Genomic DNA, 27,721 nt, shown 5'->3' with positions numbered 1-27,721 from the left:
TAGTTTTTCTTTTTAAAAAATAAAAATGAAGAAATCATTATTCAAATAAAATGATGATTGTTTGGAGTGTGATTTTAATTAGTATTATTAATAAAATTCCAGAGTCAGAATTTGGGGTAAACATGAGAACAGATAAGCAACACAGCAGCCACATTTACTTCTTACCTCCCCAAATCCTCAAACCAAATGGGGGGGATTAGATTCCTTTTTTCATTTCCCAAATGCTGGGATTGAAGTCATGATCCACTTCTTGCCGGATCCTGTGGTCCACTAGTGATTGTTAGCTCTGCCCTCTAATATCCAGGCAAGATTTATTTCTCCGAACAAGAACAAAATGTCATATTAAAAATTGGTAAGCATAGTGAGTGAACATTTGTAGCATCAACAGACTAGGGACTCAAGAACTGGGAAAAAAGAACTTATTATGGAACCAAAATAGGACTGTGGAGACCAAGTTAGAGATACAGCCCTTTGTGTTCATGGGTTTCATGTACATGAACATGATCATGCTATAAAAAATAGGACCACAGCAACGTGCTCCAACCAGGTGAAAAAGCATTTGCAGGACCTACTGGCTGAGGGCACCTTTAGGAATGTGACCAGGATTGGCATGTTGGATAGGCAAATGAGGTACTTGAGTAGAGGCAGCAGAAGCATGGCACAAACAAGGACAAAGTCATTGCTGACTGATGTGTCACCACAGGCCAGCTTCAGCACATCCAGGACCTTACAGGTGAAGTGTCTAAATACTTTTTGGCCATACAAGGGCAGTCTCATGGCAATGACTGTTTCTGTCAACAACCCAAAGAGGTAGAGTACCCAGAAGTCTCTTGGAGGCATGAAGAAATACCTGTGGCTCATGTGCACGGGTACCCGAGTTGCTGACAAATAGCAAGGTAGTGATCACAGGCCATGATGACAAGCAGCAGGCATTCTGTGGAGCCTGTGAAATGTCTCAGATGCATCTGGATGTCACAGCCATTAGAGAAGATGGTCTTCTGGGATGAGAGAAGGTGGAACAGCATCAGAGGCACAAAGGAGATGTGTAGCAGATTCTCTAAATGGAAATATTACTCAGAAATTGTATATGAGTGTGTGTAGACAGAGATCCAACATGCACACGGCCATGAAGGCAGTGTTCCGAGCCGGGTCACCAGATACATAACTGAGCACAGAAGAAAGACTAGGTGCTCCAGGGATGAGTAGTCAGAAAATTCCTTCAAGATGAACTCAGAGACTTTTGACCTGCTGCTGAGCTACATTGTTGGGAGCAGTGAGACCCCAGATCCTAAATTTCTTGTAATCCCTGATCTGAGTGCCTACAGCTGCTCTGAGCACAAGACCTTCAGGAGTTCCTGATGGTTTTTGGTGGGTTTGGCTGGGGTGTGGCTATCTCTATATAATCTGCCCCTGAACACAATAAAGGGAGCATTCTTGGGGAATTCAAGGATGATCTGTGTCACTGTCTCTCTGTCTGGTGTGTCTGTATATTTTAACCTCCAGCCCCCTTGCCCAAAGCTAGTGAACTGAGTGCCAGCGCACAGAGCACAGACACAGGGGCTCGGGGCATGGCATTTGGAGATCTCCACCGAGATATCAGCACTACATAACACAGAGTTATGTACACAGTAGAGTGGAAGGACAGAGGATGCAGGGTATTGAGAACAGAAAAATTGTTAAGGTCTTTTCCAACATGGATACAGGTTCTGTGACTTTGGGAGTCTTCTAATTTTCTGTAGGTTACATCGCATCCATGTGAATAGTGAGGATAATATCCCTAAGAGGGTATTTATCGAAGTATGAATAGGCAGAATCACAGAGATCCAAATATGAATGAGAAATAAAGGTCTTTACTGTAGGGCTCCTTGAAACCTCTAAATGGCTAATGTTTATTGGTGGCTTTCCAAAAGCAATGTAGATTATGCCCTTACAAACTTATCTGAATTTACATCCACTTCACCTCTGGTCCTATGCCCAAGAAGAGCCCTGCAAACAGCATTTGAGAGCTGGTATCCTAGATCAGAGGTCCTAAAACTTACTCACATACTGGAATTATTTGGAAGACGGTCAAAACACAGTGTGTTTTCCTTCCAGAGTTTCTGGCTTAGGGCAGATGTGTGTTGTTACTGCTCTACTGGCACAGGGATGAATGGCTCTAAAGGTTCTGCTGACTTTGCTGCAGCCTCTAAGCCATGGCTTGCACTGTTCTCACTATCTGGAATATTTTCATTTTTCCTACACTTGTAGCTGATCTGTCTCTTCTGGTTCTGTTTGCCACACACCGCATGCTTTTTGTCTCAGGAAGGGGGCAGCTACTGACCTATAAGCCTGTGAGTGAGCCCACCCCCACAGAGATAATCTGTTAGGTGCTTTGTATGGGCTACAGCTTTAGAAGATGTCTCCTTTGTATTTACATCTCTACTTCAGAATCAGAAATGGTTTTAGAATTAGACAGTGTCAATCCTTCTCTAAATCCAAGCACAATGTTAAAAGAAAAACTCAAAACTTCTGTCTCATATCAATAGCCTTCTGCTATGGGACAGAAAGAAGATAGATTTTAAAGGAACATTTTACTTTCCTTCATGCCCATTTTGTCTATATCTTATATTTCACTGAAAATATGTCTACATGAATAATGTTTACATTTTCAACAATGAACAGCTTCCAAGAAGAAGAAATTGGAGCCCCACAATGTCTCTACCTGATTTATATGAAAGCATGATGCTAATAGCACTGTAAGACTGACTTATGGGTACAAGCTGCAGATATGGTGCACCTTCTTACAACGTTCTGGCCACAATTCCAAATAAGAACTTCAGAACAACCCTATCAAATACTTAGAAATCATTTTACTTTTATAATATCACATAGAAAGAACATTGCCCCATGACATCTGGAAGCAATTCTAGAAGATGCCATCCCCTCTCCCAACAAAGTTTGTCTTTATGGTTAGGGACAACATTTAAGAGTTGATTATTACTCATATAGGGTTGCGTGAAATTATGTATACCCAGAGATCTCAAAAAAAGAGGGAAAATTGAATGGGATAATAGGTAGATAACTTACTCACACTAATAATAATAGTTTGTAATAGAAGGAATACTTGTGAACTATTATTTGTGGATAATTTACATTGGTATAGACTTTTCTTTGATACAAATTTAAACTATACTTATCATATAGAATATTTCTATTTTTGTTTAGAATGTTTGTAACACCTATGCAAAGTTATTTTGTCAGATTGTATCTATGCATGATTCTACCTCTGTTTAAAACATTTTGTTTATTGACACAATTTTATGAGATATTTATCATAGTGCATTATATAATTCTACCTCTGATCAAGATACTTATACATGGTTTATATTTTGAGATCATTTTCCTGTTTTACCGCATAGCTGATTAAAGATATTTTATATTCTGATAGGAAATCTTAATCTTCAACATTGTAATGAGACTTTAGTTGATTGCTCAGGCAGTCAGTTGTCTCTGTCATCTACTACACTTTTTGCGGGCTGCTGCACTTCACTACCTGCCTACTCAAGTAATATTAATGCTCTTCTCAGGCCTTTGATGGGGTTGAAGATGAGATAATCATACTTACCATCCTCTTATTATCTAGCCAAGCCATTTCTACTACAATACATGGATTCCTTAGGATAGAATGCTTATCAAAACATTCCTTCCTTAATATTGATTATGCTTGTAATTCTAACTTTATATTTGACATGTTTCTTGTATACATAGTTTTGTATTTAGTTTGGAATTCATTTTTTTTTGGTTTTTTGAGACAGGGTTTCTCTGTGGTTTTGGAGCCTGTCCTGAAACTAGCTCTTGTAGACCAGGCTGGTCTCGAACTCACAGATATCTGCCTGCCTCTGTCTCCCGAATGCTGGGATTAAAGGCATGCGCCACCACCGCCCGGCCTTTTTTTGTTTTTCGAGACAGGGTTTCCCTGTGGTGTTTGAGCCTGTCCTGGAACTAGCTCTTGTAGACCAGGCTGGTCTTGAACTCACAGAGATCCACCTGCCTCTGCCTCCCGAGGTCTGGGATTAAAGGCTTGCACCACCACCACCCAGCCATGTTTGGAATTTCTTATTTAAGCAAAAGGGAGATCTTCAGCAATAGCCTGTAAGATACCACTCCACTTGGGCATGGTTTCCTACATTATAAAAAATCTGTAAACTGTGTGGTCACTTTCTTCAATTCAGTTCTTGATCCTGGCTGCTAGATTTATTGGATACAAGATCCATTGCTCTGGGGCTGGAGATATGGCTCAGTGGTTAAGAGCACTGACTGCTGTTCCAGAGGACCCGAGTTCAATTCCCAGCACCGACATGGTAGCTCACAACTGTCTGAAGATCCAGTTGCTGGGTATCTGACACCTTCACACAAAAAATAAAGTTAAATAAACCATGAAAATATTTTTTTTTAAAAAAAGATCCATTGCCTTGTAGGTGCTCATCTGACCTATAAAAGCCCAAGATATTCTTACACTCTAACTTGGTATTTTCAAAAGTTAAAGATTCAATTAGTACTCATATAGTACAGGGTCTGTCACTCTGACTTGTACAACCTTCAAAATTCATAATAAAAACATGAACTCAGTGTTTAATGGTGAATTTAGAATGAATGCAGCTATATTAAGTAAAATCAAACACTTCTCTCTCTCATGTGAGTTTGATCATAGGTTTGGACACATGGGGAGATATGGTATACACCGTCAATTTTCTTTTGGAAAATATGTGTGGTATGCTTTTACTTAAATGTCATAAATCAGTTTGCCTTGGAAAGAGGAATTATTTTATTCAGCTACAAAATTAAGCATATTTCAACTATTCATTTTGTACTTTGTATAATTCACCCATTAACTGCTGTTAACCAAAGATTTTTTTAACTGTTTTTATTCAACTACTCTCCCTTCCTCTCCCCTCCCCCTTTCCCATGATCCACATGTTCCCAATTTAGTAAGATCTTGTCTTTGTCTAGGTCTATATAGAATAGATTTATGTATATCTCTTTGTTTCCATTTTGTTGTCTATGTTCTTTGTGAATTGTAGACTGGTTGTTCGGTTTTCTATTTAAACGCCACTTAGGACTGAGTACATTTATATTTTTCTTTCTGGGTCTGGGTTAACTCACTCTTATGTTTTCTAGATCCAAAAATTTGCCCATAAATTTGAAGATGTAATTGTCTTTATCCATGTTAATTTGTCCATTCTTCAGTGGAAGGGATGTTTTCAGGTTCTGGCTGTGAACAAATAATGTTGCTGTGAACATAGTTGACCACTTGTCCTTGTAGTATGCCTTAGCATCCATTGAGTACATATCCAAAGTGGTATTGCTGGGTTTTAAGATAACTTGTTTCCTAATTTTCATTCATTCTTTCTTTATAATTTTTGGTTTTCCAAGACTAGGTTTCTCTGTAGACATGGAGTCTGTCCTGGAACTAGCTCTTGTAGACCAGGCTGGCCTTGAAGTCAGAGGGGCCTGTCTCTGCCTCCCAAGTGCAGGGATTAAAGGCGTGCCTCACAACCAGGCAGTTGGCTTTCTCATTTTCTGAGAAAACGCCATATCAAAGTGGCTGACTCAGTTTGCAACCCCATCAGCAATGGAGGAGTATTCCCTTAACCCCACATCCTCTCCAGCTTAAGTTGTCACCAATGTTTTTGATTTTGGCTATTATTACAGATATGAGGGAATTTCAGAGTTGTTCTGATTTTCATTTCTCTAATGGCTAAGGAGTTTGGAAATATCACTAAGTGTCTCTCAGTAATTTTAGATTCCTATGTTGAAAGTTCTTTATGTCTGTACTCCATTTAATATTGGATTATTTGTTCTTTTGATGACTATTTCTTTGTATGTTTTAAAGATCAGTCCTCTGTCCAATGTGGGGAAGGTGAAGATCTTTTCCCATACTATAGGCTGCCTTTTATGTATTTCTGATCCTGTCTTTGGTTCACAGAAACTTTTGTTTCAGAAGGTCTCATTTATTAATTTCTTTCAATGTCTGTGCTACTGGGGTTATAATTTGAAAGTGGTCTCTTTTGCCACTGTGTTCAAGTACACTTCCTATGTCTTTTATATGGTTTAGGCTGTTTGGCTTTATGTTATGGTCTTTGATCCATTTGGACTTGAGTTTTATTCATGATGATAGATGTGGATCTACTTTCATTTTTCCCCACACTGATATTGGTATGCCAGCACCATGTTGAATATGCTTTCTTTTTCCATCATATATTTTTTGGTTCTTTGACAAAATTCAGGTGTAGTAGGTGAGTGGATTGATATCCGATTCTTAGAATCAGTTCCATTGGTCCTCCTGTCTGTTTTTGTGCCAATACCAGGCTCTTTTCAGTACTGTAGCTCTGTAGTAGACTGAAGTCAGGGAATGTGATGACTCCAGAAATTATTTATTGTATACAGTTGTTTTGGATATCCTGCATTTTTTTTTGCTTCTCTATATGAAGTTGAGTATTTTTATTTTGAGGTCTGTGAAGAATTTTTCTGATGTTTACATGGGAATGGTATTGAATCTGTAGATTGCTTTTGGAAAGGTTTTCATTTTTACTATCTATTTATTTATTTATTTATTTATTTACTTATTTATTTGGTTTTTTCGAGACAGGGTTTCTCTGTGGCTTTGGAGCCTGTCCTGGAACTAGCTCTGTAGACCTGGCTGGTCTCAAACTCACAGAGATCCGCCTGCCTCTGCCTCCCGAGTGCTGGGATTAAAGGCGTGCGCCACCATCGCCAAGCCATTTTTACTATCTTGAGTTCTACCTAACAAGGGCAAGGGACATCTTCCCATTCTGTGGTGTCTTCTTCGGTTGTTTTCTTCAAAGATTTAATGTTCATTTCCTACAGTACTTTCACTTGTTTAGTAAGTTGTTCCATAATATTTTATATTATTTCTGGCTATGGTTAACAGTGATGTTTCCATAATATATTAATTCTAGCCATCTTTTTCAAAAAATATTCCTTGTAACCACCTTCTATCACCTACCTTCCTGATGACCATTTCCAATCTTCTGATAACCATAATTATACCCCAACTTCTAAGGGAATTTTTAAACAAAACATACAAGGAAATGTATGAGAGATTTGACTCTTCAAGCCTCTCGTATTTCAGTTAATGGTATCCTGTGGGCTTAAAAACATCATTGAATTTTATGATTTTATGGTTCTGGTTTGACAGCCAAATTTTGTTTCTTTCACTGGACCTTTTTATTTTTTTATATTTATTTATGTATACAATATTCTGTTTGTGTTTATGCCTGCTGGCCAGAAGAGGGCACCAGACCATGTGGTTGCTGGGAACTGAACTCAGGACCTTTGGAAGAGCAGGCAATCCTCTTAACCACTGAGCCATCTCTCCAGCCCCCCACAGGCCGCTTTTTAATGTTTTGGCTGTTTTCAGGGAGTTTTTTTTTTTTTACCTAGTTCTAGATTCAGAGTTAAGGTGCTTTTCTTTGGCTCTGGTTTCAGGCCCAATGTTAGAATACCCTTGCTGTAACCCATAATACTTCATAAAAGGTTTTATGAAATACAATCCTGGTTCAAACTAAAATAAAAAGAGGTATCATCATGCTTAAACAGATTGTGGACACTATCAAATTTTTCTCTACACAATAGCTGCTTTTGGTTAACTAACTGTAAGTGGCTTAAGATCTTAAAGAATAATTTAACATGAGCCCCTAGTTTTTTTCCTCAGGCCCAAAAGATTGTGATAATATGCACAAGCTTTATCAGATTGATTACACACAAAGTCTTACTCTCATATGAAGCATAAAACAATATGACACTGAATTAATTTATAGAGTTTCACTACAGTATGATGTTTTCTCATGTTTTTTGAAGAATAAAGACATTAACTTCAGACTTTCTCTACAGGTAGGCTCATATTATGTATTGAGATGATTGAAGGAGCTGCCGGCCTCTTCGTGCGACCCAGCTTCTGGCTGCCTAGCTAGCTTATGCCCTGAAATAACAACACACAAATGGTATTCAACAAAACACTGCTTGGCCCATTATATCTAGCCTCTTCTAGGCTAATTATCACATATTAATTTAGCCCATTTCTAATAATCTGTGTAGCACCACGAGGTGTGCTTACCAGGAAAGATTCAGCATGTGTGACCTGGTGGCTGGCTGCATTGAATCTACCCAGGACAGGAGAGGAAATGACATCTGCCTCACTTTCCTCTGCCTCCAAGCATTCTGTTCTGTCTATTCCACCCACCTAAGGGCTGGCCTCAAATGGGGCCAAGGCAGTTTCTTTATTAATCAATGACCTTCCTCCATCATTTCCCCTTTTTCTGTTTAAACAAGAAGGAAAGGCTTTCACTTTAACATGGGAAAATTACATATAACAAAACAGTTACAATTAAGAATTACAATACTTACATCTATTTTATCTTTATCATAACTAAGAAAAACAATAACTCTTCTTCAACTCCATCAAAAACTCCAGAAAGATATAATATTAGCTGGGCAGTGAGAAATAAGCAACTTACAAAACTCTAGAAATCACAGAGACATCTCACTTCCTGGACAGTCACCCAAAGTTCTTCTGTACAGTTGGGGCATCCATCTTCGGCCTACAGGGCCATAGTTTCCAGCAGACATTTCAATGAAGCAGGAAATTTCAAAGGCAGTTCAGTCACTATCTGCTGTGTCCTACAGAATGTCTCGCAGACTCTTTCATGAATCAGGAACCCTGAAAGATCATCTCACATTTAGGCAAGTTCAGCAGTCCTCTCTCTGAGGGTTCTCTGTGCCCAGTTTATGTAGTATTCCGGGCAAGAGCAGTTTCTTGCCCAAATGGCTATCAAACTCCATAAGGAGGCTCTTCAATGCCCATCTTCCTCTTGAAGTAGCTGGTGTTGCCAGGAGCAGATGTGTCTCATTGACATGCAAAACCCTAAGTTACTAAAATATTTTAAATGCCATATTCTGCAGTCTTTGAAGAATATGAAGAATGCCTATCTAAAATATATCTATGCACATCTAAAAAAATCTAACATGAATAGAAACTTGACTATCATAGATGATTATCTATTAACAACTTATATACATTACATTTTTAAATAAACTACACAATCACAATACCTTAATCAATATCAGAAATATATATACACACATAACAAAATTGACCTTAAATTAGTATCAGTAAAGCAAGATCCATTTCAATCCAAATTATTTATATCTATATTATATCACCCTTTAAATGTAAAAGAACATTTATAAACAATATTTGGGAATATGGATGTAGTTATTTCTCTCCAAACTGCTTCCTGCTGTATAGGGGCACTGTTAATCAGGTCTTTGAGGGTATAACCTGTGTGCTAGATTTGTCTCAGTTAGCAGATAAACAATTTTCTGAAGGTGTTCACAGCAACCTTTCAGGAGGGCGTGGTCTATCATACCATATTAGAATAGAAGCAATCCATAGGGTCTTATCCTGTGAAAACAAAAGAAGAATCTCTTTTCCAAAGTATCATATCCTTAGATCCAAATTCTGAAGTCAAGGTGTTTTCAAAATATCTATCTTGGATTAGTTCAGCAGCATTTATAAACAAATATCTTTTAGCAGATGTTGCTTTTTCCTCACCATTAAAATAATTCAAAGAGAGTACAATAGCATACAGTATCAAGATTCTCTGTGTATTTTCCATCTTTGTGCGGTTTTACTTTAACCTCTATTTCATTTATTTTTACTTTTATTTTATATTCTCTGTATATCTTTGCCCTGGAATAACTGTAGACCAGGCTGTCCTTGAACTCTCAGAGATCTGCCTTTCTCTGCCTCCCAGGCATTGGGATTAAAGGCGTGTAATACCACACTTTGAAGTCACAGAAGTCAATCTCCCTCTGCCTCCCAAGTGTTGGAATTAAAGGTGTGTGCTACCACACCCAACTACTCTCTTTCTTCCCTTTTATTTGTTTTTTATTTTAAGAACTTTAACTTTTAGCCTGCATATATTCTTAACACACTGTAAATCATTTAAAGGTTTTCTTTGTTTTTGAATCTCTCTTTACTATATATCTCCCTCTCTTTTTCTGACCACATGAGCTTTTAAACTACTGAGCAATATGGGCAAGATTAAAGCCGTGGCTTTGGCGGCTAGATCCAGCCTTAGCTTTCAGCTTCATGGTTGAGGTACCAGCGGTAGCCATGTTTATTGCCACAAGTCTATGGCATTTCAAGGTCCCTGCCAGCAAGCAAGCTGAAGCATTCTGCTCCCAGACCACACTCAGTCAACTGCCTGCCTGAAAGAGTCAGAGTCTGCCCTGGCAGGACAGCCCAGAAGGGGGCATTTTAAAATGGCACTTTTTCCTGCTACTGCTGAAAACAAAGAAGCATTCAGTTGGCTTTTATCAACACCATTTAAGTGTTTCTTGGCAGGACCTCTTAAGAGCTGCAGGGTTTTGCAGCTAAAGCTCAGTCAGGAAGCCTCTCTTAAATGAAAGTGCTTGCTTGCCTCAAGCAAGCAGAGCATAATGAGAAATTGCTGCTACCAAGAAAACATGCTTTATTCTTTCCCAAGCTTTCTCAGGCTTTATGTGGAAGCAGTTGTCCACATAGAAACCATTCTGTTGAAGGAGCTGCGGGCCGCTTCCTGCCACCCAGGTCCCGGCTGCCTGGCGAGTTTGGGCCCCAAAATAACAACACACAAATTGTATTAATTAAAACACTGCTTGGCCCACTATGTCTAGCCTCTTCTAGGCTAATTCTCACATATTAATTTAGCCTATTTCTAATCTGTGTAGCACCAAGAGGTGCGCTTACCGGGAAAGATTCAGCATGTCTGCCCTGGTGGCAGGCTGCATTGCATCTTCCTCAGACAGGAGAGGAAATGATGTCTGCTTCACTTCCCTCTTCCTTCAGGCATTCTGTTCTGTCGACTTCACCCACCTAAGGGCTGGCCTATCAAATGGGCCAAGGCAGTTTCTTGATTAACCAATGACCTTTCTCCACCTACCACAAATTCCATTCATCAATATCTCTACAGTAGGTGTTATTTTATGCCTTTCAAGAGTACAGGGGTTCTGTAAAGGCCTTACCACACTGATTTCACTCATAAGGTTTCTTTCTAGTGTGCATTCTTTTATGAATGTGAAGACTATTTTCATATTCAAAGGTCTTAATACACTGATTGGATTCATAGGGTTTCTATCCAATATGTGATCTTTTATGCCTTTGAAGTTGACTATGGTGTGCAAAGGCCTGACCACACTGATTACATTCATAGGGTTTCTCTCCAGTATGTGTTCTTTTATGGCTTTGAAGATTACTGTGAACTGCAAAGGCCTTAGCACACTGATTACATTCAAAGGGTTTCTCTCCAGTATGTGTTCTTTTATGCACTTGAAGATGACTACGACGTGCAAAGGCCTTAGCACACTGATTACATTCATAGGGTTTCTCTCCAGTATGTGTTCTTTTATGTTTTTGAAGAGCACTGTTGTCAGCAAAGGCCTTAGCACACTGATTACATTCATAGGGTTTTTCTCCAGTATGTCTTCTTTTATGCAATTGAAGGTTACCTTGTTGAGCAAAGGCCTTACCACAGTGATTACACTCATAGGGTTTCTCTCCAGTATGTGTTCTTTTATGGTTTTGAAGAGAACTGTTGTCAGCAAAGGCCTTAGCACACTGATTACATTCATAGGGTTTCTCTCCAGTATGTGTTCTTTTATGTTTTTTAAGAGCACTGTTGTCAGCAAAGGCCTTAGCACACTGATTACATTCATAGGGTTTTTCTCCAGTATGTGTTCTTTTATGCAATTGAAGATTACCTTGTTGAGCAAAGGCCTTACCACAGTGACTACACTCATAGGGTTTCTCTCCAGTATGTGTTCTTTTATGTTTTTGAAGAGAACTGTTGTCAGCAAAGGCCTTAGCACACTGATTACATTCATAGGGTTTCTCTCCAGTATGTCTTCTTTTATGGCTTTGAAGATTACTGTAAACTGCAAAGGCCTTAGCACACTGATTACATTCAAAGGGTTTCTCTCCAGTATGTGTTCTTTCATGCACTTGAAGATGACTACGACATGCAAAGGCCTTACCACACTGATTACATTCATAGGGTTTCTCTCCAGTATGTGTTCTTTTATGTTTTTGAAGAGCACTGTTGTCAGCAAAGGCCTTACCACACTGATTACACTCAACGGGTTTCTCTCCAGTATGTGTTCTTTTATGAGTTTGAAGAACACTGTATTGAGTAAAGTCTTTACCACACTGATTATATTCATAGGGTTTCTCTCCAGTATGTGTTCTTTTATGCCTTTGAAGATGATTGTGATGAAGAAAGGTTTTATCACATTGCCTAATTTTAGAGCATTTTTCTCCGGTATGTGTTTTTTTATTCCTTAGAAGATGAGTGTTATAACACAAGGCTTTAGCACAGTGAGAATATACGGAAAACGTCGCTCCAGTTTGATTTCTTTCAATCCTGCAAGGATAATTTATGCATATAAAAGTTTCACCACATTCAATGCACTGTTAAACCTCATCTCTATATGAATTAACTTCATATTTTTTCCAATTGTAAAAAGGCATCAAACATTATGGTTCTATAACTTTGTTTTAAATCATGGTTTGTTTACCCATTAGGGGTCATTTTGCATCTCAAAAAATATTTGTAATGATAATTGCCTTTCTGCAATGGTTTACATTTTCATCTATACCTATATTTTTCTATTATATTTTTTACATTTTTGAAGAGAACTGCATACACTGAGTGCTTTACCAACTTTACTACATTTATAAATTTTACTATATCGTGAATCATTATACATTTGCTAAGTGAACTAAGACACCTAAAATATTTGCACAGACCTAGAACTCATCGTGGTTTTTTCACAATGTGAGTTTATGTATTAACAATGATGGTAGAAAATGAATTAACTTTGCATTTTTGTATCAAATTCAATAAGTATACTCTACATTGGAACTACATTTTATCTTCATAATTGTTCTTAAGGAGAGGTATGCTAAATATTTCCATATCCCTATGCTCATACTCTTGTGTCAAGAGTAACATATGAAATATATGAAATATATGTAATATAAGAAAGGAAGAATAGTCAATAAAAGATTTCCACATTGAATCCTCACGGTTTGACTTTCTTTTCCTCACAGACTTGTGGTATAGATACCAAGATTTCTCCACAACATCTGCCCCTTGATCCTTGACTCCAAGAGCTGCTTTCATTAAACTTAACACAGTCACAAATACTATATGAGTAATACAAGGCTTACCATGGGCTATTGATTTAGTAGGAAGTTTGGCAGCTATATTCATCATCACTGAAATGTGTATACATTTTCTGTCATGAGTAACAAGAAACAAATGGACTGGTAGATGTATAATACAGCTCTCATGGTTAATGGTAAAATCTGTATAGTCATTGCTTCCTTGACTTTTTCTTAAATGAATGCCTTGCAAATGCAATTCACATACAGGAAATTGAGCTATATGGATTTGTGAGAATTTAATAACCATCGATGCATTTAAAGCTGTGCTTATTTACACTGTTGTTTTGTTTAAAAGTGTCATAACACATTATAAACTCATCAGAGGCACATTGTTATAAACTTGCATAAGAAAATTACCTTGGGGGGCTGGAGAGATGGCTCAGTGGTTAAGGGCACTGGCTGCTCTTCCAGAGGTCCTGAGTTCAATTCCCAGCAACCGCATGGTGTTTCACAGCCATCTGTAATGAGATCTGGCGCCCTCCTCTGGCGTGTGGGCATATATGGAGGCAGAATATTGTATACATAACAAATAAATAAATCTTAAAAAAAAAAAAAAGAAAATTACCTTGCATGGCTTCTACACCATTGACAATGTTCTTCAGTGTTAAGTCTTCCCAAATGTATCTTAAAGTACAGTACCAAAATATGTATGTTATATTTTTTAACACTGTGAAATAATTAGGTTATTATCCTAAGAACAATGACTGTGTTATTCACCTCATTCTCCTTCTTTCTAAATCAAATTACAGAACAAAATCATAAACCAACGAAAAGTTGTCTCCATATTTTGAAACATGAAAGAAATTTACTTTTACCGATAGTAGTGAGGTTCCTGTAGGTCTCCAGCATCACATCTTTGTAGAGATTCTTCTGGGAAGCATCCAGCAAATCCCACTCTTCCTTAGTGAAGTTGATATGTACATCATCATAGGTCACTGCCTTCAAAAATATACCACACGTGTGTACAATGTAAGCATGACAGTGGCAACATTGCAATGCATACTTCTTTGAAAGTATAGTTATATGATTCTGGTGTTATCCACTCTTATTCCATGATAAGGACAGTCACTTTAGAATGAAATTTAAAAGGAGAGTCAATTCTTTTATTTCTGTACCCTTTGTACCACCTTATAAGAGAAATATCTATTCATAGGGAGAGAAAAACAGAAAAGATCAACAGTACATTGTATGCATGAGAATATTGTACAAAAAAATTACTGACTACAGAAAGGAAAAAAAGATGGACAAACTGGGTGTATTGAAGTATTGTGCCTTTAACCACAACACTCAGAAAACAGAGGTGGGAATCTTTGTCTCTGAGTTGAATGCCAGTCAAGTCTAAGCAATCAGGTCCAGTAGAGGTAGAAATACACATTGAGACCCTGTTTCCATTGCAAACTGGAATGAAACAAAGAATGGTATACAAAGATCTGAAAGACTTTTATTGAACTTTCCACAAAGAATTGTTTTCACTCCAGTTAATGACTCAGAATACTCAGGCAGTATTAATGTTTTGAATACATGGCATCTTGGCAATCAGAGTGATGCCCTCTGTCAATTTTTAAAATTCAAGAAATTATGAAGCTCAGCACAGCAGCATATACTTGACATAAAAAAATACCTACATTCTAGCACCATCATCCAGTAACATAAAAACAAATAGAGCCAGGAATGATGCCTCCCATTAGTTACAGGAATTGAGAGCCACACAGTTACTTAGATCAGCAACCGAAACAATTAAAACAGCAGGTTACCAAAGTCCTGAGGACTGAAGAACAACTGTTTCTGCTATATTTTATGTGATTTAGAGATCGAGCCTATAATGATGTTAAAAGCATTTCAGTATAAGTAGGAAGCTGGCTGATTAATGTCAAGCACAACACAGTAGATTTATTTTTTTTTTATTTTTTGGTTTTTCCAGACAGGGTTCCTCTGTGGCTTTGGAGCCTGTCCTGGAGCTAGCTCGGTTGACCAGGCTGGTCTCAAACTCACAGAGATCTGCCTGCCTCTGCCTCCTGAGTGCTGGGATTAAAGGCGTGCGACACCATCGCCCTGCTAACACAATAGATTTAAATGTCAGGAAATTACTTGAGGGTATTGAGATTCATTGGATACAATGAGGAATTTCATATAGAAGGGCTTCTTCTCCTACTAAGGATCCACAGAAAATTGAAAGAAAACCACTATGGAGAGAAACTTGTTGAAATACATGATCTTTTCTGGGAGGTTGTTCATTCAGTCAAGTACATTGTGAACCCGGTTACTATTAGTTCATGGTCAACAATGGAAAAAATGCATTTAGTCATTTCAATGATTCCCATTTAATGTTGCTTGAAGAAGGATGCTTTAAAGAAATACAACACCAGCTCAGAATTGAGAAATAAATGTATACTTATTTAGGGATGGACCCTTACATCAGAATCTTATGCTTGAACAGAGATCAGAATCTGAATCACACAGCCAGAAAAGAGGCCAAACTCATGCTCTACATTGGCAAGTATAGTATAAGATGCCACGCCACAATGGTCGGGAAATCACTGGCTGTAATTCTTTCTACAGCATCTCCCCCCTTTGTATAAATAAGAGAGTTCTAAGCCCAATGCAAAATTATATACAATAAGAACAATATATTCAACAATTTTCCCATCCTAACTAGTTTAATTCTTCTTTAATAAATAATTTGGACAAGTCATGAGAGCAAAGTAACTGCAACTATCTAGTTTTCAACCCCATTGAATCTGAGAAGGGAAATATTACTTGAGTAAGCAGGAAGTGCAATCAAGCAACTTTTCAAAATGTGCAAGAGGGCTGGAGAGATGGCTCAGAGGTTAAGAGCACTGACAGCTCTTGCAGAGGTCCTAAGTTCAATTCCCTGCAACCACATGGTGGCTCCGAGTCATCTATGGTGAGATCTGGTGCCCTCTTCTGGCAAGCATACAGGGAAGGAATGTTGTATACATAGTAAATAAATAAATCTTAAAAAAAAAACAAAATGTGCAACAAATTACAGAGATAACTGGCTACCTGGGCAATCATGCAAAGTCTCATTTGCAACATTGAAGGGACCAACATTTTCTATGACCTGGAATAACTGACAGATCATTTTCAGAGGTAGGAAATTTTTCAAAACCATCTTACCCTGTCTTGTCAAGATTTAACAGACTTGTTTATCCATATTCAGACACCTTCTATCTTTTCAGTAGTTGAGGCATGAGCATGTTTTTGCCCAAAAGACAGTTTTGCCAAGAAAAAAACAAGCTCCAAATGGAGTGCTTTCGGTGCTCAACATTCTATGGGGGAATAGATCAATGCTACCAGGAGCAATAGTGCCTCACTTCAACAGAACTCTTAGTTAGTTAAATGCCATATTCTACAGTTCTTTGAAGTGGTTGAAGATTACCTATATATGCAGAATATAATCTCTACTTATCTAAAGAACCTGATTATTCTAACTATAAGTATGACAAACATAGATGACTATTGATCTATAATTTTTAATACCTATAACTTAAAGACTAAGATTTCATATAAGAACATTATACAATATTACAACAAATGAGGACAATGACCTCAAAATGTAAACAATGTATAGGTATCTTGATCAGTGGTAGAAATGTGCTTTGCAATATGATAAATATATATCAATATATAAAATATTTTAAGGAGAGGTAGAAGCATGAATGCATATAATATTCAATATGACTTAACATTATATCAATATAAGAATCTATACAAATGGCCGGTCGGTGGTGGCGCACGCCTTTAATCCCAGCACTCGGGAGGCAGAGTCAGGAGGATCTCTGTGAGTTCGAGGACAGCCTGGTCTACAAGTGCTTGTTCCAGGATAGGAACCAAAAGCAATGGAGAAAACCTGTCTCGAAAAGTCAAAAAATAAATAAATAAATAAATAAAATAAAAATAAAATGAAAAAAAAAGAATCTATACAAATGCAATTGCCTGGGCTGGAGAGATGGCTCAGTGGTTAAGAGCATTGCCTGCTCTTCAAGAGGTCCTGAGTTCGATTCCCAGCAACCACATGGTGGCTCACAACCATCTGTAAAGAGGTCTGGCGCCCTCTTCTGGCCTTCAGGAATACACACAGAATATTGTATACATAATAAATAAATAAATATTTAAAAAAAAAACAAATGCAATTGCCTATAAATTATAACTCACAAGCATTCACTCTATTACTCACTATTATTAGTGTGTGTAAGCTCACACTAATCTATTATTTCATCCAATTTTCCCACTTTTTTTTAAAAGAGATCCCTGAGCCTTTAAAATTTCCCCTCAAGCCGGGCGGTGGTGGTGCATGCCTTTAATCCCAGCACTCGGAAGGCAGAGGCAGGCGGATGGATCTCTGTCAGTTTGAGACCAGCCTGGTCTACAAGAGCTAGTTCCAGGACAGGCTCCAAAACCACAGAGCAACCCTGTCTCAAAATCCAAAAAAATAAAAAATAAAATTTCCCCTCCAACCCACAATCCTATACCAATTATAACCAACCCCTAAATGATGTCCCTAACCCTGTGGACAAACTTTGTTGGGAAAGGAGAGGAAGTCTTTTAGAATTACTTCCAGCTGTCATGGGGGCCATGTTCTTTCTTTGGGATCCTGTGAAAGTAAAATGATGGTTAAGTTCCAAGATTACTGTCTGGTATAATTGCAAATAGTCTCACTATTTGGTAAGGTTTTTCTGAGCTTCCTATAAGAAGGTCAATCCAGAACATTGTAAAAAGGGTACCATTTTAGCTAACTAAGATAGAACCATCTTGAGCATCTGGTACTCAAAACAGATCTTATAGTAGTGCTATTATCATCCTGATGTAATGATATCAACCAGGTTGACTTGTTGTGGGGCCCCATATTCTTCCTGGAAATTTAAAAATTACTGCAGGAAAATCCATTGTTCATAGTGGAAAACTTAAACATTATTTATATAGACATATACAGACATACATATTCAATGGCATGTACAATAGAGACAAAAATAGATATGAAGAGTAATAAAAATTTTCATGAATTCTTTTTTCTTTTGATCCCATGCTCCTGACATGAGACAGAAACTCAAAATTTTTTTTAACAACATGCTTGGATTTATAGAGGGACATAGCCAGTTTCCACCACTATATACTCATAAATATACATCCACCTAAAAAATGGCACCCAATGAAAGGATAGGATAAAAGTGTAGATTACTGAATCTGCTCTAAAAAGAATAAAGTGGCATATGTATGTATGATGAGATAAAAGGGTAGATCATTGAAATTAATTTTAAAAGTAACTACTTATTTATACATTTTACATTGATATAGATATGGACATTATTTTTGTTAAAACATACTGTCTATGATGTTTTATTCTTACTCAAGATATTTTACCTAATACAGCTCACTTAAACATGCAATGAAAATTTCTAGTCCTCAAAAGTTTTATCATAAACAAATTAGGATATAAAGTACTGCAGGTTAGTAGTTTGTAACTTATTATAATTGAAATTATACTCAATTTAGGTATGTTTTCAACATTATACAGAATTTTATTAGATGATTCAAATGAACATACTTTAGAGAAAATGTTTGTTGAAGTAAAGCAAACTTTGTCTCCTTGGCGATTAAAAATATACAGAATATTCTGAAAATATACAAAAAGGAGATTCTATTAATTATTCAGCATGTAAAATACTTTTACAAAAATTTGAGCCCTAAATTTAAAAATTAGAAGAGATTATTTGTGGAATCTTAATAATTTTCGGAAATTGCAGCAAGGCATTTACCATCTATAGTCCACTATTTGGGTAAAAAATTCAAAACAGTAATTAGAACCAAACTATAAAAGGTGACAAAGATTTAAATAGTCAAAGAGAATTATCATCTAAAGCATAGAAAAAAAATTGGTTTAGTGGAAATAAAATTATAGGATGCACATACGGATGGTTTGGATCTGATGTTTGGTTACATTCAAGACATTTTTCTTGATACAGGGTTTCTCTGTAGCCTTGGAACGTCTACTGGAAGTAGCTCTTGTAGACCAGGCTGGCCTCAAACTCCACCTGCCTCTGCCATCCAAGTGCTGGGATTAAAGGCATCACCACCTCATGGTCTTCATTCTAGGCATTTTAACCTCTATGCATTCCCCTATAGGAATTTTACTGCAGAAGAAAGATATTATTTTAAAATCAATATTTTTACCATATAAACAGACAAAAATCTATAAAGTTATGTGGAAAAAAATCTGCATTGATATTAAAAAGAAAATTGAAAATTCATCTATTAGCAAGATTTAACCAAGGTTAAATTATAGGCTGTTTTACTAATGTTAAAATTGAATCATAATGGACAGCAAGTAAACACTGGCAAAGTGCTTGCAATAACTTCTTGGGGGAGATTAACAACAAATATCTCTTTTGCCATAATATTAATAATCATAATGATCATCCTGAGTCATTTCAGACTTAAGGAAGCCCGTTGAGTTGAAGCATGCCTTCTGTACTTCTTCCAGTAAACTTGAGGGCTGTGAATAACATCTGCGTTAGCCAACAGAAAAGCATTTTGCCCAGCTGAAAGAGTCCATTTTTTTCTATTAAGTTTTGGGCTAGTGCAGGCCAGCCAAGGGCACTCCAGGTTAGTGATTAGAAGCTGCTTAGCTGAATCAGATAATGCACAGGCTTGAACTGCCTCCAAGCACAGTGCAGGGAGGTGGGGAAATGGCTGTACTGATTTTTGATCTGCCTTTTGGCTATATTTAGTACATATGCTGGCTGAGAAATAAACTCAGGCTGCTTTCTATGGACCTTTCATCCTCTAGGTCTAACCTATGATTCTGTATTCATTTCTCTTAATCTAACTTTTCCTAAGCCTCAGCATCCCCTCCAAGGGAAGCCCTAGGTGAATTTTGCTAGACTGATTAAATGGGGTATAATGTCCCTGTAAATCCTCAGACTGAATGCTGTTTCTACAAAACACTCAACCCTCAGCTCCTCTCTCGTACCACCTTATATTCCTCTCTGTGTCCAGACATGTCACTTCCTATCTGCAACTCCTTAGAGATAGGATTAAAGATATGAGACACCAGCATTTGACTCTACAACAAACTAGTGTGACTACTGGAATTAAAGCTATGTGTCAGCCTTGCCTGTGGTGTAAGGCTGGCCATGGTATCTGTTTTAATTTATGATCTTCAGGCAAGCTTTATTATTAAAATATAAATGAAAAAATAAAATTAAATAATTAAAAGCAAGCATCTGAGATCAAGAAGAGAAATGTAGAACTGTTTGTCACCAAAGAGTATACGAAATATTCTGAGGGGCTGGAGAGATGGCTTAGTGGTTAAGAGCATTGCCTGCTCTTCCAAAGGTCCTGAGTTCAATTCCCAGCAACCACATGGTGGCTCACAACCATCTGGAATGAGGTCTGGTGCCCTCTTCTGGCCTGCAGACATACACACAGACAGAATATTGTATACATAATAAATAAATATTTTTTTAAAAAAAAAGAAAAAGAAATATTCTGAGTACAAAATGGTGAAGGTCCATCATTTTCAAAGACAATGAATGATATGATTAAATTATAGTTCACAAAATCAGCAATATAGATGACACTATTGACAAAACAGGAGAAAAACACAAATATATACATATACATACACATATATGTTTCTTAAAGAAGAATTGTATATATGTGTGTTTGTGTGTGTGTGTGTGTGTGTTTCTTAAAGAAGAACTGTAAGCTTGCTGTATATAGCTTTTATTATATTTAGGTATGACCCTTGTATTCCTAATCTCTCCAATACTTTTATCATAAAGGGATGTTGAATTTTGTCAAATGCTTTTTCAGCATCTAATGAAATGATCATATTTTTTTTTCTTTCAGTTTATTTATATGATGGATTACATTGATAGATTTTCGTATGTTGAACCAGCCCTGCATTACTGGGATGAAGCCTACTTGATCATAATGGATAATTTTTCTGATGTGTTCTTGGATTCGGTTTGCCAGTTTTTTGTTGAGGATTTTTGCATCGATGTTCATGAGTGAGATTGGTCTATAATTCTCTTTCTTGGTTGAGTCTTTGTGCAGTCACGGAGTCTACAATTGGTGATCCTAAAGAAGCTAAGTAAGAAGGTGAACCAAAGGAAAAACATATAGTTACCTTCTTCGCTATGGGAAGTAGACAAAATTGCCAGGGAGAAAATTGGGATCTTGGGGGTGGGGTGCATTGGGGGTAAGGGGAGATGGGGGGAGAAAAAGGAGAAGGGGAGGATGGGGGGAACTTGGGGAAAAAGGAGGATTGGGATATAGGAAGGTTGGATAGGGGTGCACGGAAGCACAATTCTTAGTTAAGGGAGCCACTTTAGGGTTGGCAAGAGACTTGAACCTAGAGTGGCTCCCAGGAGCCCAAGCCGAGGTCCCCAGTTAGTTCCTTGGGCAGCTCAGGATAGGGAACCTGAAATGACCCTAGCCTATAGAAATACTGATGAATATCTTGCATATCATCATAGAACCTTCATCTGGTGATGGATGGAGATAGAGACAAAGACCCACACTGGAGCACTGGACTGAGCTCCCAAGGTCCCAATGAGGAGCAGAAGGAGGGAGAACATGAGCAAAGAAGTCGGGACCATGAGGGGTGCACCCACCCACTGAGACATTGGAGCTGATCTACTGGGAGCTCACCAAGGCCAGCTGGACTGTGACTGAAAAAGCATGGGTTAAAACTGGACTCTCTGAACATGGCGAAAAATGAGGGCTGATGAGAAGCCAAGGACAATGGCAGGGGGGTTTGATCCTATGCAATGTGCTGGCTTTGTGGGAGCCTAGCCAGTTTGGATGTTCACCTTCCTAGATATGGACAGAGGGGGGAGGACCTAGGACTTACCACAGGGCAGAGAACCCTGACTGCTCTTTGGACTGGAGAGGGAGGGGGAGAGGAGTGGGAGAAGGGAGAGAAGGGTGGGAGGAGGGGAGAAGGGTGGGAGGAGGGGGAGGGAAGGATATAAAAAGGCAAAAGCAGATGCAGAAATATATAGTCAACTTTTAATCAAAAGACCAAAGAAAACTTAGGCAAGGAAAAGTGTGATCTTGACCAATGTTACCCAGCTACTTTTGATTATATGTGTACAGTAATTAAATAAACACAAACTGCACAACTTTCACAGAGTTATCTCAAAGTAACACTTAAACTGTTGTTTCTGGCTTGGTGGTGGTGGCACATGCCTTTAATCCCAGCACTCTGGAGGCAGAGACAGGCGGATCTCTGTGAGTTTGAGGCCAGCCTGGTCTAAAGAGCTAGTTCCAGGACAGGCTCCAAAGCCACATAGAAACCCTATCTCAGAAAAAAAAAACCCAAAAAACAAAAAAATAAACCTGTTGTTTCTGGCCTCCAATTATTGATATGTCTTCCAAAGACAGAAACCTCATGATATAGTTGCTCTCTTTGCAAACAGAGGAGATCTCTTGTGATGGCTCTCCAGACCCTTGTGCTTTCTTCTGGTTTCAGATAAATGCTGCTCCACTGATGCCCAATCCCAAACAACCTAGAAAAATGATTTAAGGAGTAGTGGGGGAAGCAGGTGGTTGGAGATTCGTGCCTGAGCATTGGGCTGGGAGCCTATGGGGAGCCTGAGAGGGAAAGAGCCAGGGGTGCAGGGCACCATGGGAACAGCCTTCCCAAAGAGCACTGATCATGTGCCCCCCTCTACAGGTTCTGGGCACACCTGGGGAGTCCCTGGCAGCCAGAAGCAGGAAGAAGAGCCAGTACTACTTAAGGTGAACCCCAGGGATAGCATCATTGAGGGCCCAGAGCTAGAAGTGATAAAAGCTTCAGGGAGTCAGGGAGATAGAGGAAGAGGATGAGAAGTTAAAGGAGCTACAAAATGAGGTAGAGAAGCAGATTAATAAAAGTACAACCCCAGGTAATGCTGGCTCAGTGATCTCATCTCTTGAGGAGAAGATGGAGGCTCATGCCAGTTCCATCTATGTTGGCAATGTGGACTCTGGTGCAACCACAAAGAGCTGGAAGCTCACTTTCATGGCTGTGGTTCAGTCAACCCTGTTACTACAGTCTGTGACAAATTCAGTGGTCCTGCCAAAGGGTTTACCTGTGTAGAATTCTTAGACAAAGAGTCAGTGAGGACTTCCCTGGCTTTAGATGATTCCCTGTTTAGAGGGAGACAGATTAAGGTGATTCCCATCAGCACAACAGATGGGTTTCCAATGTGCCCAATACCGTGCATGAACTGCCAATTACAACAGCTCCCAGTCTTGATTCTGGGATGAAAAAAAAAAGTTAAAAGAAAAGAAAGAAAAACAGAAGATGGAAAAATATTTTTGAAAAAAGATATACTGTGGAAGGGGGAGAATCCCATAACTAACTGAGGAGGGACCTACTCTGTGTAGTAGGCCAGGCCCAGGGACAGGGGCAGTGGTGACATGTTCCCTCTGGAGATTCAATATAGAGACTTCTCAAATATGCAACCTGCTCACTGTTTGCCTGCTCCACTTCACTCTTTTGGGGCCTGCTCAAGGGTAGGTGGGCATGGGTGGTAGGAGGGCTTTTTTTCAACCAGAGCTCTGGAAGGGCACCAATCTGTTCAGCTTGTTTCCTTTCCTCATCTTCTCCGTACATTTGCAGACCCTGCCTGCCTTCTCCTGTCCTTTCAGGTCTAGGCAAAGTCTGCCTTTCTTTCCTAGGGGCTCCTGCTCCTCCAGATTGTCTGGTGAACTGTTGTTTGCTTTTTTGTTCTTTTTCTGTCTTGAGTATCTTTCATTGCGGGGTTTTTTTAGCAGAAAAAACTCACTCCCAGTGGATTCAGTGTGAATTACTCTTTCCCTTGAGGAAATACATTACTTTGTTTTGGGATGTTTTGTACTGTATTTTTGTTGTTGTTGTTCAAGGAGGAGGAAGCTGGATTTTGTTTATTTTTTTTAAACTCATTTAAAAGGAATTGGGATTAGGCCAAGCGGTGGTGGTGCACGCCTTTAATCCCAGCACTCCGGAGACAGAGGCAGGCAGATCTCTGTGTGTTTGAGACCAGCCTGGTCTACTAAGAGCTAGTTCCAGGACAGGCTCCAAAGCCACAGAGAAACCCTGTCTCAAAAAAACCAAAATAAAAAATAAATTAATTAATTAATAAAAATAAAATAAAATTTATTTTCTCCTACATGGATTATGGTCCAAAAATGTGAATTATGCTCTACCTACCTGCCCAACACAATGCACTCCTGAGAAATGTCTGCAGATCAGAAACTCCTTTGTCCCCTGGAACTAAGCTTCACTGGATCACACCTTTGCAGCTAGTGGCAGGATTTCATTAAAAGCATTCTAATCATGCATCGCTAGAAGATCAATATCATCATTTCCTACCAGTTCCTAAACTATTTGTAATCTTTATAACACAAATCTGAAATTGGAATGCAATACTGACAACTTCTGGAATCTAGATCTTCAGTTTTCTAATCTCTCTTCCCACTGCACACCAAGAGCAGTGTCCATGTGTATACTCTGGACAATCAGCATCATATCCTGAATTTCCAGAGTCTCCCCTGCCCCAATAAATTCATATACAGGGAGGCTCAGAGGATAAGGGCCACTGCCAACATGAACCACATGGACCAACATAACTACAGTCTTGTTCATGATCAGTCCAAGTCATAGCAGAAATGACAGTTCAACAGATCTGATCACCCAACACTCACCACGGTATAGCTTGTGATCTTCCTTACTACTCCTTACAGCAGAGGCAGAAGAGAATCATGGAAAGAACCCACAAACTGTCTGCCACTAGTACTCCTGATTTCTAACCCTTCCCAGAAATCCTCACAGGCTAGGGCCACCCAGCTGGGCCTCACAATATGAGCAGCTCCTCTATCAGAGATCAAATGACTCAGACAGAACAGTCCTTCCAGTTCTGCCCTCCCTGCCCAGCAGACAGGGACATAGTTTAGAAAGACTGTATTTAGTACACCTTATTCCACTCTCCTACAGCACATCCTGTTTCTCATCCAAAGCACAGGGTCCTTTCTGTGCACATTCCATTGTACACTCACTTTCCAGTGCAGCCATCCCACTGCCTCAGAGACGGGAAATCCTGCAGACAAACACAGGTCACATTCATAAAGGAATCCTTGTTCCTGTGTAAATGTGTTTATTTTGTAAATGTTGTTAAACAAAAACAGACCATGAATTAGAAAACAATCAGGATCATGTTAGGGCTTGGAGGGAGCAAAGACAATGTGAATATGTTGTACTTTTAATCTCAAAAAATATTTTGAAAAGTTGAAACAGGCTTTATGACCCTGTGCTCCAGAGACTAGGGATTTGTATTAGAGCACAATATATATTTCTCATGTATTTTCCCTAAAGATGAAGATCTTATTCCAGAAAAGTAATGGTCCTGTTAAGCAGGGACACAACATTTTACCCAGATCATCTATTTTTTTCTGAATGGTGAAAAAGTGTATATATTTAGAAATAGCCAGCTGGGCTCAGTTTAGATGCAGATCATCTATTTTGGATAAACTACTGTAAATATCACACATTAGGTTTCAAGATAAGGTCAGTCCATACCCAGATTGCCATTGTCTGTGGACTGCAAACAATGGTCAATCAGGAAAATCACACAGCACCACAATTGACTACCTGATTCCACATTAGCAATCTCAGTTGACAGAGGAAAACTCTCACCCTCAGGCTAACCTCTCACTTCCTGTACTGTGTCTCCACCAGCTTCAAAGTTGGTCAATGAGTTCAATTCTTATAACAATCCCTCTATATTTCTATGTCCCCAGTAAAAGTCAGAAAGATCAACAGACACACATTAACTGCTCTATTTTTCTTTCTAACTGACTAGTGAAGTACAAACCTGGAAGGAGTTGCAGGACTGTCGTCCCAGAACTGGGCAGCAGAGGCAGAATTAGGTGTTCAAAATAATTCTCATTTTTTTTTTCGAGACAGGGTTTCTCTGTAGATTTGGTGACTGTCCTGGAACTAGCTCTTGTGGACCAGGCTGGCCTCGAAGTCCCAGAGATCTGCCTGCCTCTGCCTCCTGAGGGCTGGAATTAAAGGTGTGCGCCACCACCGCCCAGCAAAATTACACAGCATGAGGCAAGCCTAAAGTATAGGAGACATTGATCTACATAGAAATCAACATAACTTGAAAGAAATGAAATGAAACTATTAATGACTTAGAAACATTGGATAACAGAAACAAATAGAGATAAGAGCAGCAAAACACTTAAAGAAAGTAATTGAGTCGGGCGGTGGTGGCACACAACTTTAATCCCAGCACTTGGGAGGCTGAGGCAGGCGGATCTCTGTGAGTCTGAGGCTAGCCTGGTCTATAAGAGCTAGTACCAGGACAGGAACCAAAAACTACAGAGAAACCTGTCTCAAAAGTCCAAAAAAAAAAAAAACAGAAAAAGAAAAAAAGAAAGTACTTGAAACTGATACCAAAAAGTGATTTTTAAAGTGATGATAATAATGCACTATTAAATGGGCAGTGTGACTCAGGCCTTTAATCCCAGCACTCAGGAAGCAGAAGCAGGCAGTTCATTGTTAGTTTGAGGCCAACCTGGTCTACAAGAGCTAGTTCTAGGACAGGCTACAAAACTACAAAGAAATCCTTTCTCAATATACCAAAAAAAAAGTGCACTTTTAAGATTAAATAAAGGAGACCGGCTCCTTGGCTGCGGAGGAGGCGGCAGTGGCAGCGGCGGGTTTATATGGAAAGGACATTGGGGTGAGCTGAGCCTCTTCTCTATTTCTAGCTGGCCTTCCTGAAGTTTCTGGCCAGACGCACAGAGGCAGAGCGGGGCCAGACGCACAGAGGCGCCCAGACGCGGCGGAGCAACACCGCATACAGGAAGAGGATTTCGGGGACCAGCACAGCGGCAGACCCAAGCGGCGGGGACAGGCGTGCAATAAGGAGAGCAGATCGCCCTACTACAATTGAATCAAAGAGGTAGGCCTTTGGTTGGCCAGGTCACTGGCACAAGGGGAGCCTGGTCCTGTCCTGAAGATCCTTCGGAGGGGTGAGAGGGTTCTTGGCCTGCAGCAGGAACCACGAAAGAGAGTGAGGGCATTTTGTAAGCGGAGCCCTTGGCCAGCAGGGAAACCTGATCCGGTTTTTAAAGGACCCATTGGATAGGATCAATAGGAGGAGATGGGCAGGCGCCAAGGCAAGAATTCACCCAATAATCCGAAAAACAACATGAAAACACCAGAACCCAATGATCTTACAACAGAAGTATTTGAACAACCTAACACAGAAGAAGTGGAAAAAATCGACTTTATGAAGATAATAGAGTCCCTTAAACAACATGTAAAAAATGCCCTTATAGAAATGGATGAGAAGTATAACAAAAAGTTTGAAGAAATGAGTAAATATGTACATGATACCCTGGGAAACCAAGAAAAAACCATCAAGCAGGTAATGGAAACAGTTCAAGAATTGA

General features: G+C 39.0%; 2 pseudogenes; both read right to left on the bottom strand.

Annotated features, from left to right (window-relative positions):
• Window positions 1-397: 397 nt before the first annotated feature.
• Window positions 398-1,262, bottom strand: LOC121434594 (annotated as a pseudogene).
• Window positions 1,263-11,077: 9,815 nt separating this feature from the next.
• Window positions 11,078-27,721, bottom strand: part of LOC121434593 — a 78,749-nt pseudogene continuing 62,105 nt past the window's right edge.

This window comes from Microtus oregoni, unplaced genomic scaffold, assembly GCF_018167655.1.
Source record: "Microtus oregoni isolate MIOR12 unplaced genomic scaffold, Mior012 000044F_000, whole genome shotgun sequence".
Taxonomy (NCBI): Eukaryota; Metazoa; Chordata; class Mammalia; order Rodentia; family Cricetidae; genus Microtus; species Microtus oregoni.
Note: the sequence above shows the minus strand (reverse complement) of the source record. Positions and strands in the feature narration are given on the sequence as shown.